This window comes from Panthera onca, chromosome D3, assembly GCF_046562875.1.
Source record: "Panthera onca isolate mPanOnc1 chromosome D3, mPanOnc1 haplotype 2, whole genome shotgun sequence".
NCBI classification, from domain to species: Eukaryota; Metazoa; Chordata; class Mammalia; order Carnivora; family Felidae; genus Panthera; species Panthera onca.
Genome location: NC_138350.1, coordinates 91,972,348 through 91,990,172, shown reverse-complemented (window position 1 = coordinate 91,990,172; position 17,825 = coordinate 91,972,348).

Sequence of the window (17,825 nt, the reverse complement as noted above, 5' to 3'; positions counted from 1 at the left end):
TCTGGGTACTGTATTTATATCCCTCTTTCAGTAATTAGCAAAATGTTTTCAGTTTTTTAAAACAGCTTATTACTGTGAACACAATAAACCCATATGTGTAAAAAACAAATAAAAAATAGTGCGAAACAGATGATGACATACTTTGGGTTGTGCAGATAAGGAGAAATAATAAAACAAATAGATGGCCACAAAAATACAGGGTCCCAAATGTAAATAATTCAAATGGAGGTAACCAATACTCAGGCGATTCTGCGGATCTGTTATTGAGTGGGGCAGAAACGATGTATGTAATGGAGAGGGAGACTGTAAGTCATTAAACAAATTTTGTTGGGGAATTTGAAAAATCCTGCGGTTAAAGATGAAACCAATCCCACCACATTCGTGTCTGTGTTGGCGTTCTTTAAAGAGACCAGGATGACCGGCTGGAGGTTCAGAGTTTGCAAAGACAGTTGGTTTGGAACCATCCAGAGCCATTGAAAGGAGAAGTCTCTGTCCTTGTCCCTTGGTGTCCCTGAGTGGTGCCTCTGGTGCCTGTAAGAACAGAAGACTCTCCGTGTGTCATATGAGGTTAGTAATTTTCTGGAACTTTCCACCGAATAATTTTCAGAGCAAAGGTATTGGTGTTTTTAAAAATTAAGTGGCGGGGCACCTGGGTGGCTCAGTCGGTTGGGCGGCCGACTTCAGCTCAGGTCATGATCTCGCAGTCAGTGAGTTCGAGCCCCGCGTCGGGCTCTGTGCTGACAGCTCAGAGCCTGGAGCCTGTTTCAGATTCTGTGTCTCCCTCTCTCTCTGCCCCTCCCCCATTCATGCTCTGTCTCTCTCTGTCTCAAAAATAAATAAATGTTTAAAAAAAAAAAAAAATAAAAATAAAAATTAAGTGGCAATGTGTTTTAAGGAAATGTCAACTTTGGTTTTGGTTTTGGTTTTGGTTTAATCTGAATTTTGATTTCGGCAAGTGAGGTTTTACTTCAAGGTGATTATGGCCCTAAAATCAAATGAAATGTAATCGCCTTCTTACTGACGCAGGAGAAGGAAGCGCATGTGACCAGACAGGAGTTGTAACCTTTACTAGAGGTGATGCTGTCAGCGGGGCCGAGAGCCAGGCAGGCCCTGGGGCCGGCGGGGACGGGGACAGGGAGAGGGCTGGGAGCAGAAGGGAGCACGATGACAGAGCACACGGACAAAGGGACGTATTCTTAATACAAACGGACTTTTTAAAAATAAGAGAAAGTGCAGATCGCTTCATTGGAACACGTTGGGGGTAAAACGCTCGTTTACAAAGGCCACCTACTGTCACTTTCAGGTGCAACGTCTGAGCTACAGTGATGCTGCCTTCGGGGCTGTGCCTGTTCCAGGGGTCCCCAGCCGGTCACGGCCTGAACTGCACTTCGGAACAGTGGGTCGTCTTATCTCAGTCCACAGGAGTGGCACCGGGAACCAGTAAGAGACCTGAGCTCGCAGGACCCCCAGCTGGGGTCTCAGGTGCACGGAGACCCAGGCGGCGGGGGGCTCAGGGCGCCTGTCCTCACGGGGCACAGCTGTGGTGGACGACACGGGGCAGGTCCCTCACCTGACTTCCTGTGGCCTGGGCCCCAGGGGGAGCAGAGAAGCGTGCCCTGGGCCGTCACCTTGCCTGTTGGGGGGGTGGGGGTGCCGCTCTTCCTGAGCAACCTGCCGGCACTGGGTCATGGCACTTTTCATCCCCATGTCCTGGCCCGTGCTCTGGGCCGGGGCACCGTGGAGCACAGTCCTGTATGCTGGTCATGAGCCAGGCGTCAGGGACAGACTCATGACAGGTGCTCCCACTGAGTCTCTGCTCCGGGGGTGGCGGGGGGGGCAGCGACGGAAGTCCACTCTCCACGGAAAATCACTGTTCCGTGATGGACGGACACCAACAACTTACTGGGGAGGACGGAGCCAATGGCCTTCAGAGAGGACAGACGGACCCGGGGTGGGGGGGCTCCCTGTAGAACGTGCCCTCTGCCTCTCGCCTGAGCTGGGCTGCTGGCTCCCTCACATGCCTATACACCCCAGCCTGCAGGCCAGGACGCGTGATTTATTCTTCTCTTTGCCCTGGAGACCGCGGAGCAGTTTTGGTTGCCCATAAATGTCATTGAACAGATGACAGATGAAGTTAGTAGTGTTGGCCCCGGCATTTTCTGGTAAGAGCTCCCATAGGTTCTCTTGTGCCTGCGGGAGTGTCGAGGCTCAGAAGAGGGGGGGCCGCCAATGATGGTGACCATGGGACACCTGAAAACACAGTGCCCACCTGGGCCAGCACAAGGTCAGAATCACACATGAACAGGGAGGGCCCACCCCTGGTTGGGGTGGGGAGTAAGGCATGTCTAGAAATGAAGGATATAATATTTTAGGGCCAGATAGTTAAATTATCAGAAGGTGTTTGTTTGTTTTTCTCTCAAAACTTATCTTTATTTAAAATCAAGTCAGGGCTCGTACTTTTGCTGCACCGATTTTCGGTCCTGACGTTAGCGATCATCCCTCTGCTAAGGGAATAAGTACAGGGCTGGTTGCTCTTCACAAACCAATGGACCCTGGAGAGGGAAGGCTCTGTCCCGACCGCGCTCAGCCCCGGGCTGCGGGTGATTAGCGCCCTGCGTCTCCCTGGGGCCTGCTCACAGCCGGCTGGCTTCCTCCTGTGGGTCCCCCTGTCAACAGAGGAGACATCGAGCTGCCCCATAACTGGGCTTAGCGCAGTCAACTCGTCGACAGGTGCTTGTTTGAAAAAGAAAGCATTTGTCCCACATCACAAGGGCATATGTACTCGGTGCTAATTTTATTGCGACGTTATTTCATAACACTTTCAAGCTGATCCGATTGGCTCACGATAATTTACGCTGGTTTCAAATTTAACTTTTTCTTTCAAATATGACTTATTTCACACAAATTTAACTCTTACGAGTTCAGTTTTTGAAACGAATGGAATTAATCCAGCATCGTGGCACTGTCTCAGGTGGGGAGGACACCTCTGTACTTCTCCGCATGTTGAATAGGAAGATTGACTGCGGACAAGGAGGGACCTTGCGTTCATGAAACTATGCGATTCTTTGGAAGAATTAAAACTCTTGAGTGTGTTTCTTGTAGTTCCAGTCAACAGACAGTTCGGCTTAACGACCCGCTTTATATTTTTCCTCCACACCCTAGATGTCCGACGTCACTGGATTCTCTGATTAAGAGGAAAGCAGTGATGACGAGCCATGTGCTAGAATCACAAGACAGGTTCAGTCCTCCTATCCGGTTCTGTTCAAGTCTCAGGTACTCTGATAATCTGATCCATCTGGCATCCCCCGCAGGGGCCACGTGGGGTACAGTTCAGGTGTTTGGCTCATGAGGAAATTACTTGAAAACGATAGTCTGGAATCCGACCAACACCAAATCATCGGCATCCGGCACTGGCACCACGACGGGTGGGCTCGAAGTGGGATGGCATCTTCTCACTACGGTGATCCGTGGGGAAGAAAGACATTGACCAGTTATGACGTCTCTTCTGAAAGAAAGGCCGTTTGCAAACGTAAAGACGGGATCTAAGTGAAACATAGCAAGACAGCAAGGTGGGAACACACACTTGGAACAGCTCTTCAGTCCAGGGCCGGGCTTGATTTCGTCCACCGCACGGCCACGTGCTAACGCGAGGTCCAGGTGCCAGACCGGCGGGTGGACGTGTGAGCACGTGGGGGCCGTGCATTTTCCTAACGAGCCACAGCTGGGAATCGAGCTGCAGAATCTGAGGCAGGTTCATAGCTGAAGAGTTCTCGATGGAATGCCTGCAGGTAAATCTGCACCTCGTCAGCTGAATTGGTATTTGCCACGTTGGAAGGAGAGCAAAACTCCTTCCATCAGGTCGAGAAACTTAACGGAAGACCGTGGGGGAGGGGAAGGGGAAAATCAGTTTCAAACAGAGAGGGAGGGAGGCAAGCCATCGGAGACTCTTAAATACAGAGAACAAACTGAGGGTGGATAGGGGAGGGCGGGAAGAGAGGGGAAAATGGGTGACGGGCACTGAGGAGGGCACCTGTTGGGATGAGCACTGGGTGTCGTATGGGAGCGATGAATTGTGGGAATCTATTCCCGAAACCAAGAGTACACTGTATAAACTGTATGTTAGCTAATTTGACAATAAATCATTTATATATATATATGTAATGTATAATATATATATAAATGATTTGTCAAATCATTTTGACAATATATATGGAAGGACCATATATATATAAATTATATATATATATTTATTGACAATAAATCATTTATATATATAAATTTATATATATAATATATATGTAATGTATACTATATATATATATAAATGATTTATTGTCTATATATATATATATATGTATATATATAATTTATATATATATGGTCCTTCCATTAAAATCCAACAAAAGCACAAAAACACTAGCTGGGGTGGGAAAAATTCCAGATCCTCTCCTGTGGTATAAATCAGGAGAACAAAGACACAGGCTGGTTTCAACCCAGGAACCTCTGAATCACAATTGCATTTTGCGAATGAGTCACGTGAGCACTTCCGGTGCAGGTGAACAGGTGTGTCTGGGGAGGGCAGCGACTCACACGAGGTCCTGTTGTTCACACACGGGAAACGTTGGCGCACGTTGGGTCACAAGCATCGTTTCCCTCCTCGAAGTTGGAAGTGTGGTAGCAGACTGGCTGGGGCTTGGCAAACGCTCGTGGAAAGTCAGCCCCGTGGTCCACAGCGGATGAAGAGGTCAGGTGACAGCCTTATGCTCCGAAGTTCAGCCGTTACCTTTTCAGGCAGATTTCACGCGCGAGGCATTGGCAGACTTCTCCCCGAACCACCGGATATTTTCAAACGTAAGGCGTTCCACATCTCAGAAAGTAATGTCTACGAAGCCTTTCCTTTGGTTCAGATACACCTTGGGAGCACCGCGTCCCATGCCGTCTGCTGTCTCCCAGGTCCTCGCTTTCCCCGTGATCCGCACGGATGGGCCACAGACGGCGGGACGTCATTTCTCCTGCATGGCCGGGACAATGGATTGGCGGTCTGCCTTAGTCCGGCTGCGCTGCTGTACCAAGAGCCAAGCGCCGCAGCCCGGGTGACTTACAGACCACACACATGGATGCCTCGTGGTTCCCCAGACTGGGCGTCCAAGATCAAGGCGTCTAGTGAGGGGCTGCCTCCTGGTTCCTAGAGGCCGTGTCCCTCGCTGAGGCCGCTCTCTGCCCCCCTCCTCTAGGGGCGCCACCATGAGACCTCCACCCTCATCACCTAAGCACCCCCAAAAGGTCCCACCTCCGCACACTATCGCGCTGGGGGTTACGGTTTCAACGTATGAATTTGGGGGGACACGACCATTTCATCCATAGCGCGGTCACTAAAATGAATCGTTATTTAGAAAACAACCCTGGTCGGTAGCAAAAGCAGCTATGTCTTGAACAGGGTCCGCTGATACGCAGCTTAAACCTATAGTCTCGTCCTGTAGAACGTGTGAACCACTGAGCTGGTTTCCAGGTCCTGCCTGCCCCGTCACGGTGGCGGGACGGTGATCTTGGACGACAGGAGAGGGGGCGGTGCTGACACCCGTGGGCCCCCGACCCCTGCCATCTCTGACGTCTGCCGTGGCCTGGCTGTGTGGGGGTGGGGGGATGCGGTCAGCCCGCCCACTGGGGGCGAGCCCACAGGGACAGGGCCACCCGCCAGGCCGGCGACGGTCCGGGTGCAGGCTTCCCCCTGGCCAGTGAGCCGCACGTCCGGGAGGGCTGTGCTGTTCCCCCTGGAGCCGGCATTCTCGAGAAAAGGAGGGACAGGCAGCGTGTGTGGAGACAAACGTAAACCGGTTCACGTTCTGAGGAAGAAAATGGGTCAACTCCGTTTCCTTTGTGCCCTTGCTAAGCCTCATTTGAAGAGGGGGGTTTTCTCGGAGATAACAGTGGGCGTGTAACACTGGGCCAGTTTTAGGTGGACGACACAATGACACGATGAAATGGCTCTTTGTTCCTTCCCACTTTGCCGAGGTGTGGCTGCCGGGGGCTGCGCCCCACAACGTGGGCGTGTGCACCTGCCCCGCTTGTGAGCCCTGTGCACGCTCGCGAACCCGTCGTCACAGCGGCCAGGAGCTCACAGCCGTCATCCCCTTGTCACCCCTCCTGTCCCCGTGCCCTCCCCCCACCCCCAGGCACCTTTGTCTTTCACACGCTAATTTTTCATTTTCTAGAAGCTAGTGTGGATGGACTCACACTGCATGTGCTCGCTCTTTGGTCTGTCTTGTTTATTAGTTTTTGTCTGGCTCCTTTCACTCGGTGCAAGTGTTTTCGACGTCTTCATGTCACTGAGCTTGCCGTCTGTGCGCTTTTCTTGCTGACTGGGGTGGTGTCGTGGGCCTGGGACCGTCATTCAGCCTGTGGCTGGGTTGTCTCCTTTCTGGCCGTGACAGGGCTTCTCCACGTGTGCGGGACACGTGTTTCATCTCGGATCAGATCACCAAGGGGGTCGCAGATGGCAGAGAAGCCCAGGAGAAGAGGCTCGTCAGTCATTTCGGAAACAGAACTCACAGCCCCAAGGAGTCACCACCGCATGCTTCCTAAAATGCCTGAGCTTAGGGTGCTGATGACAATGTAGAAGGCACAAGGGACGACACGGAGACTATGACACTACTAAACTTGAAAAAATGGCTGTGGTAACGGGTCATTCGTAGTCCCCCGCCCCGTTTGGCTGACGGGGACACAGGCCTGAGCCTCACGTGGACGAGGAAACAGCTGAGGCGAGGCCCGAACCGCCAGGCAAAGGGGCAGAGTGCGCGGGTCCTTCTGGGGCAGGTGCGGAGCGTGTGGGAGAACACGAGAGCGAGGTTGCTGATGGAGGCCGCTGCAAAACGACATGTCCCCCTCCCCGCCCCGGCGGCAAAAATTCAAATCAATCCCTTTATAAGTCTTTCTTGACCAAATCTGAGTGGAAACAAGATAAGAGGAAGTGAAATCACAGACGGGAAAGCGGGAGACAAAGCTAACATTTATCGATCCCGAGGAACAAGAAATGTGTCAAGAACTAAGTGGGGTGTGAACATTAATTAGACGCAGGGAAATCTTAAAAGAATAAAATAGTCCTGCTGTAGGCAGGCACCTGCTAGAGGCTCGCAGCCAAGTAAGTGCCGTCTGTGTAGAATCTCACAGAATCCCCGCAACCGCCCCGAGCTGCCGAAGCCGTGGGACCGGCTTCCGTGGGGCACCCGGCCCTCCTCCCTTGTTTCCTCGTCCACACCGAGGAGGTCACTCACTGCCACCAACCTCCAAAGGGGACGCAGAATTAGCTAGCTCCAAGGGGCAAACAGGTGTCCTCAGTCCTAATAATGGCACTCAAGGGGAGGATGCTTCTGGAAGGAGGCAGCCCTGGGGGAGGTGCTGAGGAGGTGGCTGGGGGGGAGGGCCGGGGGCCGATTTCACGGGGGCGGGTGGGAGTCTGTCTTCCCATCTGTGCTGCCGTTGTCTGTCTGGTGGACTCTCGGGGGAGAGAATGGAAAAATGAAAGAAAATGGTGCTGGTGATGGCCGACCCAGAGAGTGGAGAGAAATGAGAACTTACATCAGTTGTCAGCACCTGCCGCTCAGTTTGGGGTGTTATGTGTGTGTGTGGGGGGGGGGCGGGTAACACAACCTCTTTAAAGCATTAGCTGAGACAAAGCGAGCGATTCTTGGCGGATTTCTAATTTGTTCTCAAACTGAGAGGTCAATTTCCATCTGCACTGGAGAAGAGAGACCCGGGTCCTCCATCAAGGTCTTGGCCCTTTTCGCTTTTCATTCCGTGTCGAAATCAAAAAGGAGGAAGGAGTTTCCCGGCCCGAAGCTGATCAAACACAAAGAGAATCATCTGGAAAGCCCAACCTTAAGTGCAACCTCTTCACGTTCTTGAACATGTGGGAAAAAAACCCAACAAACTGACCGTCAGAGAATCTCCAGTCTTCGCAACATTCACAAAACCCAGGCTATCTGGGAAGCACCCAAACCGTCCCCCCAGGAGGCAAGGGTCCCGCAGTTAGACAGCAAACTCGTTTCTTTCCCGGTCTGAACGGCTTTGAGAAGTTCAGGAGAACGTTCCTCTCCGTCTCCTCCGTGCCCGCGATCGCGGTGCGGCCTGAGCGCCCTGGAGGCACAGTAAGTCGAGCTGTGTGGGGCACGTGGGGAGGGGCCCGATCGCCTTTTGTGGAGCCCGGGGACCCATTCTTCTTTCTGACGCTGCCCAGACACAGGACCGACAGCTGGACTCCGTCACTTGGATTAATGGGTTAAAACTTGACATCTTTTTAGTATTTTAGGTTTTAGTTCCTTTATCGGCTTGCCTTTCATGCTCACAGTGGTCTTGCTACAATATTCTTTTAAAAGTGCACTTGTCAGGGTCCATTTGCTACCAGCTACCTTGATGGTGACATCGGCCATGCCTGTGGTTTACCTTTTGACCTGATAGAGGCAGCAGCTGGGTCCAGTAATAAATCCCGATTATTAGCGAGGGAGCCAATAGCTCGGGAAGGCAGAAATAAAAGTCGGGCAGGTTTACACTGTGATTCTTGTTATCTGCTCTGACATGAAGAGGCGGTGAGCCTGCCAGGGAGGGTGAGGGCGGCCCACCTGCCCGTCTCTACTCCCCCCTTCCTTCCTTCCTCCTGACCCGTCCCTCCCCCTCTCCCTTCCTCCCCTCCTCCTTTCCTCCTTTGAGGAGCAGCTGTCATCCTCCAGCTACAGTACGATTCCACGGGAGCTCACTTCTCACCCTGCTCCTGCCGCTGTGCTGTGTGATCTGGGCAAATCCCGGGACCTCTCTGTGCGCTGGGCCAAGTTAACAATCCCTAATGCCTCAGAGATAGCATAGAAATCAGGGACAAACATTTATAACGTGACTCACGCTCTTTGAATGAATTTAAGAGACCGTATTGTTCTTCCCTCCCTCCCACCCTCTTTCTCCTTCCTCCCCTTCTTTCTTTTTATCTTCCTTCTTTTCTTTCTTTCTTTCTCTGTCTTTCTTTCTTTCTCTTTCTTTCTTTCTTTCTTTTATTTCTTTCTCCTTCCTCCCTTTCTTTCTTTCTTTGTTTCTTTCTTTCTCTTTCTTTATTCCTCTTTCTTTCTTTCTTTCTTTCTCCTTCCTCTCTTTCTTTGTCTTTCTCTTTCTCTTTCTTTCTTCCTTTTTCTTTCTTTCCCTTTCTTTCTTTCTTTCTTTCTTTCTTTCTTTCTCTTTCTTTCTTTCTCTTTCTCTCTTTCTCTTTCTTTCTTTCTTTCTCCTTCCTCCCCTTCTTTCTTTCTTTCTTTCTTTCTCTTTCTTTCCCTTTCTTTCTTTCTCTTTCTTTCTTTCTTTCTTTCTTTCTCTTTCTCTCTTTATTTCTTTCTCTTTCTTTCTTTCTTTCTTTCTTTCTTTCTTTTTCCTTCTTTCTTCCTTTTTTTGTGAGGCACCACAGGATCCTGAAATGGTTTCAACGACAGAAGCAGAGGCTTCATGCGTCTAGCTCATCAGACAGGTGTGGGGAGAAGAGGTTTGCATGTCAACGGCAGACAGGAATCTTATTTTTGAAATTCTTAGATACCGATGTTCTATGCTACTAGGACATATATAATATTTATATTATATTAATATTTATTTACGGATCTTGAAATTTCACAATTTATGTAAAATTCATAGACCTCTTTTAAATTTCTATTGATAAATGAACAACAGGTGATAAAACATTAAGAAATTCTATCAACGTGTCACATTAGTTTTCCAAAGGGTTCCAGGCTGGCTTGGCTCAATAGGAAAATTCAGTCTGTTCTTTCTGCTTTGCTTGCTTTTCAAGGGTTTCCAAGAAGCCTGTTTTTAAAGGATTTGGAAAAGTCAGGAAGTAACACTGCTTTTGTCAAAGCTTTTTTTCTTTTCCATAGTTCACTTCCTTATCAGCTAAAAGTTTTGTTACCGTATTTATAAAGCTATTTTCATTTTTAGAGACATCATCCTTATAGGACAGCTTACAAAACTAACAATCCAGGCTTTCAAAGGTTTTTAGCGTAGGTAGCAGTGGGCGTACGTGGCACTTGGATTGTGGGGGTGAAGCAGCAAAGGACGGGCGCCTTTTAGAGTAATTTCTCCATTTAAGTGATAAAAAAATCCCCAGCACAGGAAAATATTAACGCCGAAAGTACAAACTGGAGTTCTATCTCAAAAGAAGTGCTTGTCACACAATTAGAGTCATTTCCTTTCCTTACTAGAAAGTTAGCTTCTAGACAAAATGAAAGCGAAAAACGAAGCAAACAAACGGCAACAGCAAACCAATGTTATGTCTAGGGTCGCAAATTGTCTTGTTACTTGCCTCTAAATTATTTTTTCCCAGTGCACCTGACACTGTTTCCTAATGCGGAATTCCAGCAAGAGGATTACTTTGTTTCATCAGTGATCACGTCGAGGAGGCTGTTATGAGGCTCTATGTGAATATTAATTTAATAAATCAATAGACGTGTTTGAGCCAATGGAGACTCTCACGGTGATGGTTTATACTCAAACTGAGGGCAGAACTATCATTTTAAAATGGACGCAGTGGACGCTAATTAAATGAAACATGCAAACAAAAAACTTGTTTTCTTATTAATGTGTGTGACAGAGACATTCTAATTAGAAACTGGTACAATGTGAAATCAATCATCGGTTTTACTTTGTCCGTGTAGAGCGCACAAATGATTTCCATTCCTGTGTAGAAACTAGGAACTCGTGGTTTGTACAAAGGAGTGTGAATATCTCTACACACACACTGTGTTACTGTGCAGGTGTGTGTTTTTGTGTGTGTTTAAATTGTGTGTGCTTTTTGTGTAAATGCCCAGTTGTTGTTGTGTAACGTATACAGGGGTTTAGGTTTTTTTGTTTCCTTTTGCAAAAGCAAAAATAGCAAAAAACCCAAGGGCTAATGTGCCAATTATCAGTGGCTGTGCAAGCCTCCCCACAGCACCTCTTCCCTGGAAAAATTCTGACATATTATACACCGTTTGAATTAGCGTAAATCAGTAAACAACACATTGGTGCCAGCCCAATGATAGAGGAGCGTGATGCATACAAAGTAAGTTCGCTTAGCAAGGCCAAAAGAACCACAAAGCATCACCAATGTAATTCAGCTCGAAAGTACCCGAGTTCCCAGAAGGCCCTGCAGAAGACAGTTCAGGGTTGATAGAAAAAACTGAGGTCTGTCCTCTGCCACCTGTCTAGTGCACGTGCGTGTGTGCACATGAGTGTGCGTCTGTAACCTAACAAAAGCGTGAATGAGCGCAGAGACTACCGCACGTAGTACAAGCAAAGTCATTGTGTGTTTAGATCTTTTTTAAATGCAGCAACTCTCTGTAGGAGGGACAGTTCGAGCTAAGGTACACATACAATCAAGCTGTGATCATATGTAGTAGGCAACCTCCCTGGCCTATACAGGGCAATTAGTGAGTGAATGCATGTTAACCTTCATAAACTATCCACATTCCTCTTAAAAAACACGTTTTCCTTCAAAATTTGCACTTAATGACGCTGGAGTTTTCTCCCTGATGACAAAAAGTGTTACACCAAAAATCCATTATTTCTTTATGTCACACAGCCTCACATAGGTTTCAAATTATTTAACTATTTATGATCAATGTAATTTGGTTTAAGTATATCCCCAAAGACTCAAGTAATAAATTCTAATATTTTCTAGGGTGTTTAGTGTTTGTTCATTTATTTATTTTTATAGCATTCATTTATTTATTTATTTAGTTTATTATTATTATTATTTTAAATTTATATTCAGGCAACAAGAGATGTTGGCGAGGATGCGGAGAGAGAGGATCTCTTTTGAATTGTTGGTGGGAATGCAGGCTGGTGCAGCCCCTCTGGAAAACAGTATGGAGGTTCCTCAAAAAACTAAAAATAGAACTACCCTACGACCCAGCAATTGCACTACTAGGTACTGACCCAAAGGATACAAAAATACAGAGTCGAAGGGACACATGCACCCCCATGTTTATAGCAGCACTATCGACAATAACCAAAGTATGGAAAGAGCCCAAGTGTCCATTGCTGGGTGAATGGATAAAGAAGATGTTACACACACACACACACACACACACACACACACACACACACACACTGGAGTATTACTTGGCAATCAAAAAGAATGAAATCTTGCCATTTGCAACTACGTGGATGGAACTGGAGGGTATTATGCTAAGCGAAATTAGTCAGAGAAAGACAAAAATCAGATGACTTCACTCATATGAGGACTTTAAGAGACAAAACAGATTAACATAAGGGAAGGGAAACAAAAGTAATATAAAAACTGGGAGGGGGACAAAGCATAAGAGACTCATAAATATGGAGAACAAACAGAGGGTTGCTGGAGGGGGTGTGGGAGGGGGGATGGGCTAAATGGGGGAGGGTCACTACAGAATGTACTCCTGAAATCATTGTGGCACTATATGCTAACTAACTTGGATATTAATTCTAATATTTTTAATAGTATTTGCCAGGTTTTATTCATAATCAGGTTGCTTTCATCTAAAGCATAGTAGGTACTCAAGCAGGTGTCTCGAGTGCATGCATATTTAATTCAGGGGGAAAAACATGGAAGAGAGAAGAAATATTCCCCAATGTTCTGGTAGGTTTGGAAGTAGAAGACTTAAACGTTCTTGATCATTTTAAGTCTATTCTTTTCTAGGTATAAAAATGCTTTGACATCACCAGAAACTGTTCTGAGTTCCTTGCTACTCTGTTAAGATTAGCACAATGCTGGGCTGGGGAAAAGTTTAGGAAAATATTAGATAAATGAGTGAGTTAATAGATGAATGGATGAATATCTCAAATGTTAAGTGAATATAAGCAGATCAGAAAAAAACACAGAAGTTTCCTAAGATCTTAATTTCCTTTGTTAAAGAAAGTTTATTATTCATACAATAAGATATTTTCATTTCAAAAGGCTTGGACATGTATGACTGTCACAGCAGAGGGGGAATTCATTGGTACTCTGGGATCCACAGGGTCTGTGCGACTGTAAAGATTTGTAGTACTTAAGGGATGATGGTCCGAGACATATGGTTTAATCATGATGTATTTAAGCCTTTTCTTATCTGCTTAAGCATTTATTTTTCCTCTAATTTGATTTATTGTTTTTCTAACTTGAATCATCACTTGTCTTTCCTAAAAGGAGATATATATGTGTATATATATATATATATAGAGAGAGAGAGAGAGAGAGAGAGAGAGTTCAAATTTTCAAAGTGCCCCAAAGTAGAACACAGGGTGGGAGGTGGGCTTCGGGGGCCGATGGTCCCTTCTGGGCGCTGCATGGACGCCAGTGGGCTCGGGCAGTCTCCACAGTGCCTCCTGGACAGCACAGTAATCCTAAGAGGAAGATAATTAAATGGCTGAAGGACTCTGTGATTCCTATCTTGACGTTATTATGTCTGTGTCAGTCCGGCCCTCTCTATTTCCCTAAAAGTCTGCCTTTATCATTAGTCCTGACAAGGCCTTATTTTTAGGATAGATTGAAGTGAGCGATAAGAACCCGGCACAACAAGGTTGCGAGCCATGCCGTCATATTCCTGTGGTGTGGAGACCTAGCAGGATCCCTTCTGTGAGTGCCCACTCTGAGTCTGGACGGTGACAATCAGCCAGGAGCAGAGACAGAGAAGGGCAGGTGCTACATCACCTCAAAACCCCCAGAAACTCGGTGCAAAGATGGTGTTTCACTTTCTAGCAACATTGTGCATGTTTCGTAAAGAAGCAAAAGGCCGCTGTATTCCAAAGCGTGGTGGCTGTCCACAGACAAGGCGGCCAACTCCACTCGCACAGGACAGACAACTTCACACAGGAAAGACAATGAGAAATTACCCCACGATGATGAGTGGATGATCACTCCTAATGGATTAAAATTCATGAAGTCGCTAATATTCTGGGATGGCTTCTGGCCATCTCCGACCTGTGGAAATAACTGCTTCCTGTGGTTCAACCTAATCCTTTAAAACATTTATGTCTCAACACCGCGGGGCTTTATCGCTCAAAAATGTAATGTCAAGCACTCTTTCCACATTTATGGATGGTGCCGATTGCAAGCTTTGCGGAGGAGAGACGGGCTGAGTTTCTGTGGCATGTGCAGAGTGTGACACGAGCGAGGACGAGCCATCTAGAACAGCGCCCGGATTCCAGTTTGGACCGAAGATGATGGCACAATTCACTAAATTCTGGAGAAGGAAGGTGGCTGGCAGACAGCAGAGGAGTCGGTGAGGACAGCATAGGAGGGTAGCTTGATGATCTGGTGGGTTGTTCCCCTCGAGTTGGAGGAAGGGCCGGAGCCCTCAGGCAGGCGGTGGCTGTGAAACCAGGGCTATTTGGGGACCAGGGTGTTAACGACATGGCAGAAGGAGGGTCCCAGGGACTGGGGGAGAAGCAGCCACCCCCACTGTCTTCACCTTCCTGCGGGGGCTGGATGCCCAGATCTCTGGGGTCAGCGTCAATCCGCCCTGAATCTGGGACCCTGCACCGTTGCCTGTTACGAATGGATGCCTACGGTGGTTTTGCATATCGGATATTCGAGCAAAGGATTTCGAGGTCAGAAATGCAGACTTTGAAATGGCTGGGCGTCCACCATCAACAATCATGGTGCAGGCCCTGCCCACCTCCTACTGTCTGCAGCCCTGAGCCTAGAAGGCCTGCTGCCCTACAGGGCCGACCCCCTGCCTGGCCGGCTGGTAGACCTCTGTGGAGGCCCAGCTCGGGCACTGCGTCTCCGTGTGGTCTCACCGACTTCCAGACCGAGTCCCTCATTCTTCCATCCCTTCATCACCCAAATCAGCACCCTTACTTGGCACTCGCACGTAGGACACCCTTGATGTGCAGGACCCGCATCCTTCACTGTTACGTCCTCACTCACTGTGTTCTGGGGCTGATCGCCGTGCTTCGTTCATATTAGGTCTGTTGATCGATACCTGATTAATTTCAGTGCTTGATAAATGCGGTACCTGAAGGCCAGAGAGGATCCAGGAAGCGTTCGCTGAATGGATGATGGCACAAAATAATTAGGTCCAATCAGGGTTTGTAAAATTTAAAGGTGATAGCTATTGGGTTCACAGTTTTAAAACCTGCAAAAGAGATAGAGCATCATTTTATAAAATGTAAACATACAAACATAGGAATCCAACCTACGGCAGGTCAACTGGCAGAATAAGCAGACACTGGACATCACCCTGTAGTAGAACACACTTAGAATGTGTGTGTGTGTGCATGTGAGTGTGTGCATGTGCGTACCGTGTGTGCATGTGTACAGTGTGCACATGTGTGTGTATTGGTGCATGTGAGTGTGTGCACTGTGTGTGCATGTGTGTACCATGTGTATGCCTGTGCATGTGTGTTCATGTGAGTGTGTGTACTATGTGCACATGTGTGTACTCTCTGTGCATGCGAGTGTGTGTACATGTGTGTGCATGTGAGTGTGTGCATGAGTGTACCATGTGTGTTCCTGTGCATGTGAATGTGTGTACTGTGTGCACATGTGTGTGTACTGTGTGTCTGTGTGCATGAGAGTGTGCACATGCACACACATGTTCAGTGTGTACATGCTTGTGCTGTGTGTGCACACATATGTGTGCAGATATGTGTTCACATGAGTGTGTATGTGTTTGTGTGCTATGTACATGTGTGCACACATGTCCATGTATGTGTGTGCATGTGAGTGTATATCTCTCTGTGTGTGTGGTATGCACATGTGTGCACGTGTGTGTGAGTGTGTGTCTGTGCATGCATGTGCACGGGAGTGTGTATGTATGTGTGTGCATGTGTCTGAGTACGCGTATGTGTGTACAGAGTGCATGTGTACACATGCGCATGCATGCATGCATGTGTATGTGTGTACATGTGTATGTGTGCTGTGTGCATGTGTGTGTCTGTGCACGCCTGTGCATGTGACTGTGTACGTGTGTATGTGTGTGCTATGCACATGTACGTGCATGTGTGTGTACTGTGCGTGTGTATGTGTATATAACTACATTAAAAACCACGTAGTAGAAGTAAGAGAAGGGCACTTCTTTCTTCGGAGAGAATCAGTCAGACAGGAAGGGCTTGTGGGATTCTAGAAGCCGAGGAGGTACCAGGACCGGATGCCCAGGACTGGCCGACAACCTAACACGGCTTTCGAGACAGCACCTGCAGTCTTCATCGCACGCAGGACAGACGCGACAAAGTCCGGAGAATGAAAAGAAGTGCAGGCATGATGGAGAGAATGACGTGGACAAGAACCCAAATCCTATTGTGTAAATTAAAACTACTACAGATATTTCAAGAACTCACTGTGCAATTCCTGCAGAAACTTTTTTCTGAAACAATATAAATGTCTTTGATATTTAATTTTTCCTGTAGAACCGAGTTAAATTGTTGTGAACGCATACGGTAGGCGGGGCTGACCGAGGTGACCCTGCAATCACACTCCTCAAACAGCAGGCGTGGACGTGACCAAGCCCACGTCCCGTGTGCTCCCTGTGCGGACGGACGGACTACAGACTCGATTCTCACTGTCTCTCTCGCCATCATTGCTTTTCATAAATGTCTCCCTTTTGTGAAGAGGTCTTGCTTTGATGAGGCAATAGACGTATCAGAAATATCTGAAACGTTTGTCCTTCCTCAGCAACAAAGCTTGTAGACGATACGCACGACTCTTTACGAAGAGTTAAGTATAGACCGGAAATGCAAGTAACTCAGTTCTGCGGTTCACCAGACAACCCGACTCTCAGCAGGTCCAAAGCCAGGACTGGCCCATGCACAGGTGGTATGACAGGAGGGACCTGATTCTGTCTGTCCACGTGCCTCCTGGACTTTGCCCCCGCGTGACACCATCAGAAACTGTCCTCAGGGAGGAAAGCCTAGGAAGGTGCTTTGGCCTGAGATATGTTTGAACCCTCTGAATTCTGAGAGAAGACGACTTAGCATTCTTTTCGATACACCATTTTCTAGAGGAACTTCAGACGTGTGTAGATGTGAGTCTGAGCACAGCACTGAGCGGTGTGCCCACTTCCTTCTTCAGCTAAATCACAGTTTATCATACTTACATCTTCTTAAGTGGTTTCAGGATTGACCGATTGATTCGAAACTCATTTTATGGAAATCTTGCTGTTTAATTAGATTGCCTTCCAGTACCTGACAGTCATGCTTTTCATTAATAACAAGTGCTGTTGTGGCCATAGGAGAGGCCGTTATAAGTTCTAAAAGCCTACTTCATACACAGTCGATCAAAAGCCAGAGACAGTGAGCCCTGGACCCACACGCGTGGCCACCTCACCAATTAGGAGTAAACGGCCAAGAAAAGATGTACTCTTAGCATCTGAGTAAATAATGGAGACAGATAAATGAAATTTACTAAATCAAGATGAAATACATTTCCGAGCTCGTGTCAGCCTGGCTCTCAATTGAGGATGGAAATGACATTGATCAACGGACCACAATGCAGGAGCAAAGGTCTGCTTTGGAGGCCACTTACGCTTTAGTTAATGGCATGCTTTGGGATGATAGGACATGAGCAATATTATCTCTAATATATCATCCACGGGATTTTTGTTTGTTGATCTCTCTCTCTCTCTCCCTCAAGCTTTCTTCTGACAATACGCTCGTGTCAATGTGGACGAAGTCCACACTTTGCTTCAAGGTCCCCTAAGAGATCTCAAAAGGAATTTTTGATTGGCTTAAAAGAAAAACTCTTCTCCTCACGTAATGCTTACGTTTTCCATGTGTGTCTTTACGTGTGGGGCCGTGGGCTCTCCTGAGGGGAGGTGAAGGTCCCCCACGTCCTCCGGCATTGAGCACAGAGCGTGGAGGAAGACTGT